Genomic DNA, 8,055 nt, shown 5'->3' on the forward strand with positions numbered 1-8,055 from the left:
AAGGAGATGGTGACAACAGTGGCAACGATGATGATGACGAGAAAGGCGAGAATGGTGATGAAGAAGGTGGGCAGCGCCCGGGCCACTTGCTGGACCTGGGGGAGCCACAGCCGGCTGCTCCTCTGCCTCTCCCAGCCCTCAGGCCCCAACTCCCCAGCCCAGGAGACATTGAAAGGCAACCATGGCGCCTGTTGTGAGGATGGGCAGTAATTACACTCCCTCTCACAAAGCCTAATCAACTTCTCCTGATTAACCCGTTTTCTCTACTGGGAGGTAACTGAATCCGCTCGGAGCCAGCTGTGCGGACAGAGCAGCTGGGGACCCACTTGGCTACTTGTGGCGTGGAGATTTCAGGAACAACATCTTTGGTTTTGAAAAGACATTTTCTATTCCCACTGGCATGTGTGATTCACAGGCTGTCAATGTTTCCTCTAGAGCAGAGGTCCATAATTCAGGGGGTCTGTGAACTCGGACAGGAGAAAATGACACTTCCCCTTCACTAACCTCTAACTGAAATTTAGCATTTCCTTCCATCAGGAACGTCCGTGGTCCCCGGGCTTCAGGCTCTAACAGAGCACAGACGTGTTTGTATCACTGTTCGCTTGCTGCAGACACTGCAGTGCTGTCCACGCTCACCACAACCTCAAAACCGCGGGGGCTTTCTGGGGTTGGGTTGCACCACCCAGCGGGGGGAGCACACACGTCACCACTTCACACATCTGCTTTGTTATATTTTGATAGTTATTTCAAAATACCTGGTTTCCTTTGTAACCCTATGTGTCTTTATTCATTTAAAACATTAACAAATAGGTGAGGCCCAGGAGATTTTTAGGGCAGTGAAAGTGTTCCACGTGATACTGTAATGGTGGATATGTGTCAGGTGCATTTATCAAAATCCATAGAATGTAGACACAAAGAGTGGACCCTCAGGTAAACCATGGACGTTAATTAACAATAATGTATCGATATTCGCTCATCTCTTATAACAACATCCCGCGCTAGTGCAAGTGTAAATAGGCACACTGCGTGGGTGAGGGGGTGGGAACTCTCGGTCCTATCGGCCCAGTTTTTCTGTAAACCAAAAACTGCTCTAAAAAAGTAAGTATTACATTTTTAGGGTCTATTAATTATTTTTAAAAAATGATCCCCAGGCCACCAAAGGGGCCTGACCCCTCAGAGCACTGCAGGATTTGGGGACGGCTAGCCCTGGGTTGGGCTGGCCAAGCCCTGCCAGCCAGCCTGCAGCCTGCACCAGCTGGAGGGGTCAGCCTTCGCCTCTGCTTCGGTGAAGGGGGCAGGACGGCCCGGGACCATGGCAGACCCAGCTCCACAGCCAGTGGCAGCCACAGGACAGCACACAGCCCTGGGCTGGCTTGTACAGAAGGAGTGATCACGTTGAAAATTCAGTGTGGACACAGCTCACGTGCACGTGTGCACACACATGCACACGGGTGCACAGTACTGGCAAACAGCTTCCCCCTTGGACCCCAGTGTGTTCCGCCCCCAGTTTTGTGGATGTGAAATTCTTGCTTAAAGTTTCTACTCTGAATGCACCCGTGGTTTAATCCCAGCCATTACATCCAAGTAATTAAATCAAAAGCTCACTTCTGAAGAGACAAAGTATTTGAGTTTCTACACCATGTTTGACGTCTGCCTGATGGTCCGGATAGTGTCCTGGTGGGCAAACAGGTCCCACTCCCAGTAAATATAACCCCACACAAACCCCTGGAGAAAGGATACGCCTTCTTGTGAAAGAGCGACCATGTGGACCATTGGGATACACAGTCTGGCAGGGTTTTCTTTTTCCATTTTAAAATCTCAGAGCCCAATTCAGATTAACAATCAAGCTAAATGATTAGAGCGAACGTGTTTGAAGTTGGAACTCAATACATCAAATATTTCAGGGAAAAAATGCACAACATATGAACCAGAAAGTAAAGATTCCTCTACAACTTAACCCAGAAGTGGTCGTTGCTTGTAGCAATTGTCGCCGGTTAGTGGGATCCTCGCTGGACAGAAGGAGTGGACAGAACGTTTACAGTCCATTCGACTACCGCGAAAAAGCAGTGCCGTGCTCCCCTTTCTGCTGAAACCAATCCACCACAATAAGGCTGGAGGCCAGGGCGCACACGTCAGGCTGGGCATGCACCCAGGTGCCAGGTCCCTGGGTATTTTATGCCCACCCAGAGATGCCCGTGGGCACATGGACGGGCTCTCAAGTGCAGAGGGCTCAGCAAGGGAGGTGGGTGAAATGAAAACCCAGTCAAGGGAAGGCAATGGCTGTGGGATGGACCCAGCTCTCAGCTGTGCGAGCTTCCCTGCTGGGGCTTGGGGCTTCCGAGGCCCCATCGCTGAATGCCAGGCCGGTAGAGCCAGGGACAGGCTGCAGGGGGCACCTCACCGCTTTGTTGCTCTCCCTCTCAGCCTCAGTGGAACAAGCCACGATGAGCCTGCAGGTCCCTACTCATCACATGGGGAGCTGCTGGTTGGGGACCATCCCAAAGGGCTGGAGTGGCCACAGCAAGAAGGATAGTGAGAAAGGAGGTTCTGAGCAGCGTGCAGCAGCCAGGGCGCCAGAAGTACGTGGCTAGGCCAGTGCACCTGCACCTGCAGGCCCACCCCTGCCGACTGCCCTCTCAGCAACTGCTCCAGTGGGGTGGGGTGGGGTCGGGTGGGAAGTGAGAGTCCTGCAGGTGGGGTAGGCCAGGTGAGGCAGCAGGGCCACAGGCCAGAGCCGGCGTCTCTTTCAGTACCCGCTCTTCAGACTACAGCTGGCGTCACATCAAGTCACCTGAGGTCCCAACTCTCAGTCATGACATCGTTGTGGAGAAGGCGTACGTTACCAAGACCCACAGGACACTGGGGCACACCCAGGAGAAGTGAAAACACATGTCCACACAGAAACTGGACGTGAGTGCTGACAGCGGCGCCAGGCACAGCAGCCAAAGGCAGACAGACACATGTCCACCAACAGAAACACGGTAAACAACATGCGGTCTGTCCACACGATGGAAGATCACCCAGCTGCAAGAGGAACGAAGTGCTGACACGTACAATGTGGGCGAGCACTGAAAACATGACCCCGAATGGAGGAAGCCAGACCCAAGGCTACAGATCGTAGGACTCCATTCCTAAGAAAAGCCCAGAACCGGCAGCTCCCTAGAGACGGGAAGTGGATTAGAGGTTGCGGGGGTGGGGTGGGGGGGGGGGCGATGGTTAAGGGTAGGGGAGATGAAAGTGTTCTAGAATTGATTGTGCTGATGGCTGCACAGCCATGACTATTCCAAAAACTATCAAATTGCACAGTAAATGGGTGACCTGATGGGATGTGAGCTGGATCTCAATAAGCTGGGGTTTATTTATTTATTTATTTATTTATTTATTTATTTATTTTAAGGAAGATTGGCCCTGGGCTAACATTTGCCGCCAACTCTCCTCTTATTGCTGAGGAAGACTGGCCCTGAGCTAACATCCGTGCCCATCTTCCTCTACTTTATCTGTGGGACGCCTGCCACAGCGTGGCTTGCCAAGCGGTGCCATGTCCGCACCCGGGATCTGAACTGGTGAACCCAGGGCCGCCAAAGCAGAGCATGAGAACTTAACAGCTGCGCCACCAGGTCGGCCCCTATAAGCTGGTTTTTAAAACAACCCGTTTCCTGTCCCCGTGGGGAGACAAGACCCCGTGGTTTGAAGGGCTTCCCACACTCCTGTGCTCGCCCCTGTGATGAATTCTCACCTGAAAAGCACGCTTCGAGTGCCTCAAGTCACTAGGGCCATTCTCTCCATGACAGATAGCCCTTAGGAGCTTCTGGCTTGAAACTGCATCCAGATTAGGGACCCAAGGGCTGGGAAATTGTCCCTGCAGGTGGCCCCAAATAGCCCCTTTGCGCCAGCCATGAGGACTTCCCGTTTGCCCCGTGGGTGCCAGTGCTGGGCACTGTCCCCAGTCCTGCTCCCATGAAACCCCACGGGGCAGCAGGAGTGAGGGGTAGGAGAGGGAGCTGACAGTTTGGACGGAGCCTCGGCGACTGGCACAGGCTTGCCTCCTCAAAGCAGGCTCCAGCCGTGTCTGCTCCCTGCAGTCCTCCCAGCCCTCCTCCTGGTCCCTTCCTGCTGGCCCCACAGGGCCCCACTTGCCCAGGCCCAGAGGAGGACACAGGCAGCCCCGGGCAGCCCAGCCTCCGTTCTGCATCTCACCCCCCAGCTCTCCTCAGGACGGCCTGTGGCACTCCCACCACCGAGGGGTTCAGGCTCTCCCCACTATGCTCCCTGAACCCCCTGGCCTGCCCTTCCCCAGCCCTGTGCTGCCCACCCCCATCCATGAGCCCCACCACCTTCCGCAGGCCTTCATCCTTGACTGCACCCTCACCCTGCCCCACCCACCCCTCCCCACTGTCCAGTGTGTTGGGTCCAGATCTGCTCCGGTCCTCCCAGCTCACTCAAGCCCGTGCCTCCAGTCCCCGGGACGCACAGTGCCCACCCCCACTCCTGCCTACCTTCCTTGCTGTTCCCGAGGCCCAGGTCCAAAGCCCCATCCAGGATGCCCTCATGTCCACACCCCTCTGCTATGGACTGGATGTTTGTGTCCCCCCAAAATCCACATGTTGAAGCCTAACCCCCAAAGTGATGGTATTTGGAGCTGGACCTTAGGGTTAAATGAGGTCATGAGGGCGGGGCCCCATGAGGGGGTTGGTGCCCTCATAGGAGGAGACCTGGCTCTCCCTCCCACTCTCGGTCCTGCAGAAGGGCCATCTGCAAACCAGGAAATGGCTTTCACCAGACACGGGGCGAGCGGCAGCTTGACCTTGGACTTCAGCCTCCAGACGCGAGAAATACACGTCTGCTGTGGAGCCCTCTGGTCCGTGGTTCTTTGTTATGGCTGCCCGAGCCGCCCAAGACCCCATCCTCATCTCTGTCACCCAGAGGGGCCACTCTCAAATTGCTCAGGCCTCAGCCTCAGTTTCCTCCTTTGCAAAATGAGGACACTGACCCACATCGCTGCAATGGGCTCCTTGGGGCCCACCCCCAGGCTCCAGCACCTTTGGCCCCTGCCCTCAGCCACACACACCCAGGAAGGAGGGGAGCCCCATGGCCCTGCATCCCTCGCATGGTCAGCCATGCCCAGCCAGACCATGAAAGCATGGGCTCGAGGGCGTGGCTGCCCTGTGAAAGGTCTGGCCTCTCCCTGCCATCTCCAAGGTGACAGGCCAACCCTGGCGTCAGGCAGGGCTGGGATGCCTCTGTGGGTGGGCCAGGAAGGGAGGCAGGCCCCGGGGACATGTCACTGACTGGACCCAGGGCTCAGCAAGGCCACACAGGAGGAGCCGCTGATGTGCCTCCAACCCCAGGGAGAGGCATCTGCAGCCGGGACACTGGGCAAGGTGGAAAAGCAAGTCAGTCTGCTCAGAGCGGCGGGCAGCCCACCCCTTCCCTGGGCGCTGCCTTCCAGCTGGGCACTGATGGGCTCCAGAAGCTTCCTGCGGTTTCTAGGGGTGCTGGGGAGGCACCCTCCAGCAGACGATGCCACTCTCAGGCTAGGGACGAGGACTCCACCCAGCCAGCAGGGCAGGTTCTCGCCTCCTCCACATCCATTCCTTACTGCAGCCTGGCGGGGGTTGGGGTCAGAAACCGGCTCCCTTCCCTGTGGAAGGCTGTGGGCGCCTGGGCCTCCTGGGGGACAGGGCCCGGCAGAGGCTGCCTCCAGCCCAGCCGCAGGCCGGCTGACAGCTCCCCCTGCAGCATCCAGGAGGGTCAAGATGCCCACTGGACCCAGGCAGGAAGGGGGCAGGGTGGGAGCCCCAGGACAGGAGAAGGCCCAAGAAGGTGAGCTGGGCAGTGCTTCCTGGGTGGCGCAAGGCCAGGAGTGCAGAGCAAACGTCTGCTCGTGCCCAGAAAGATCATCCAGGAAGAACGAGAGGGCTCACGGGGACTGCAGGAGATTTTCACTTTCTTTTCTGCTTTCATTTTACTAATTTTCTACCACCAACTGGGGTTATTTTTTAATTAGAGGAAAAGAAACCTTGCAGAAAAGTGAAGGTACCAACTAGGCTCTTGGCTCGGCAGGGGTGTCACGCCACCTCCAGCAGGATCCGGAGTGTCCAGGGCTTAAACTCAGCAGATGGGATCAGGGACCAGCACGCTGCCCTCCAAGACTCTGTGTCCTCAGCTGGAGAAGCTCGTGCTTACAGGGCCTTGCAGGCCCAGAGCGCGATGGAGAGCTCGGCCCACTGTGAGGACTCCCTTACGTTTGCTCTGCCCACAGCCCCCTGCGCCCCTGGCATGCTTCCAGGAGCGTGCTGGGTGGGTTCCTGCATGGTGATTGATGGGGAAGCAGAGACTGGGGAGGCCCGGTGGGGTGCGGGGCCTCAGGGCCTGAGGGGGAGCAGGAGCTGGCTGTCCGGGTGCTAGTGCCCCACCCCATCCCCTCTGCCCGGCCCCTGCCATGAGGCCCAGGCCTCTTCAGGGTCCAGGTCCCTGTCCAGCCTCACACTGCCTGCCCAGCCAGGTTACACGGTGCCCAGGGTGAGGCCCTGCGGGAAGCACGGCAGCTGGGAGGGGTTGGGGCTGAGCTGGAACTGGGGAGACGCCAGGGAGCAGGTGACCAGGCCAGAGGTGCGCAGGGCTTGGACGTTGGTCTGCCAGGCTCAGACAGGGACAGGGTCCAGGAGCCTGACTGCCAGGGCCAGGTTCATGCCATCAAAGAGCAGCTTAGCCCCATGCGCTGGGGTGATCAAGTGAGCCCCAGCTGGGCCTGGAGGCGGGGTCTCTGCTTTTCCCCCAACCATCGCAAGCCCAGGTCGTCACCCCAAGGTGAGGGTGAGGGGCCAGAGGAGGCCTCTATCGAGAGGACCCCATTCCTGACCCCTTCGGCCTGGCACGGGCCTTCCTCTCCACTGTGCCTTTCCCAACCAGTGCCCAGTGAGGGAGGCCTCCCCCAGGAAGCCCACCTGCTTCCTGCAGCCATTGTGCTGGGCCCTCTAGGGGAGTGGCCAGGGTTAGGGGAGGAGCAGAGTGCTGGACGTCACCGGGGCACCCAGATGTCACCAGGGGCTGGCCGGCCACCCAGGTTTGAGGGACCAGTGGTGGGTGTGGGTCCCGCCCTCCAGCCTCTGGGAGGAGGGCCTGTCACACAGCTGGCCTTGAGCCACCATGACATGAAACTGACAAGAAAATGTGATTAGTTTGCTGCTCAGAGAAGCAGTCACGAAGCCTTAAAAAGAAGCCACCGCTGCCTTTCCTTCAGTTAGAACTGCTATCTGCTCCTGCTCGCCCGGGCCAGGCCGCCAGCCGGCGGGTGGGGATGGGGGACAGCTGGGGCGGCCACAGCAGAACGGCCAGCACTGGGCTCTGTCCAGTGCTCCAGCCCAGCCATCTTCCCGAGGGCGTTGGCAAGGGCAACCCTGGGAGGTGCACCCTGTCCTGGGCGTCCGAGCCAGCAGGCACCTGGAGGGGACCAAGTGGGTGTGGACATGCTGGAGGCCCCAAGCCCAGAGCGGGACGCCCCCCAAACTGGATGAAGTGGCAACGGGTGACAGGGACAGACCCAGGAGCCCACGGGCCTGAAGGTCATCTCAGGGCTGGGCTGCAGCCTGCTGGACCCCAGCCAGCCTTTAGGAGGGCCCTGGCCTGGGATGGACCAGGGGTGATACCCAAGGCAGGGCCTCCCTGTGTCTTCTGCAGGGGCCTCCACCTGGCCCCAGAGCCGAGGATGCCTGGATCCAAACCCCCACATGCTGGTGGTCATCCTTGAGCCTGGCCCGGGGGGCTGGGCTCTGACCAGCAGAGGCTGCGTTGGGAGCCCTGGGCCAGGCAGTCAGGAGTGGAAGTGCCCAGGCCAGGGCTGCACGTGGCTCCATCTCAGGGGATCTGAGTCTCAACCACTCTGTTTGAGCAATGCCTGGCTTACAAAGAATGCCCTGTCCCTCTGCCTCAGCACTTCCTCTCCAAATCCAGGCATCACCCCAGGCGTCACCCCAAGCAGCCACGCCTGCACTCAAGGTGGGGACACCCAAGGGGGCTGTCTGGGGCGGAGGCCTCACAGCTGCCATCTGAGAT

Source organism: Equus asinus, chromosome 2 (assembly GCF_041296235.1).
Source record: "Equus asinus isolate D_3611 breed Donkey chromosome 2, EquAss-T2T_v2, whole genome shotgun sequence".
Taxonomy (NCBI): Eukaryota; Metazoa; Chordata; class Mammalia; order Perissodactyla; family Equidae; genus Equus; species Equus asinus.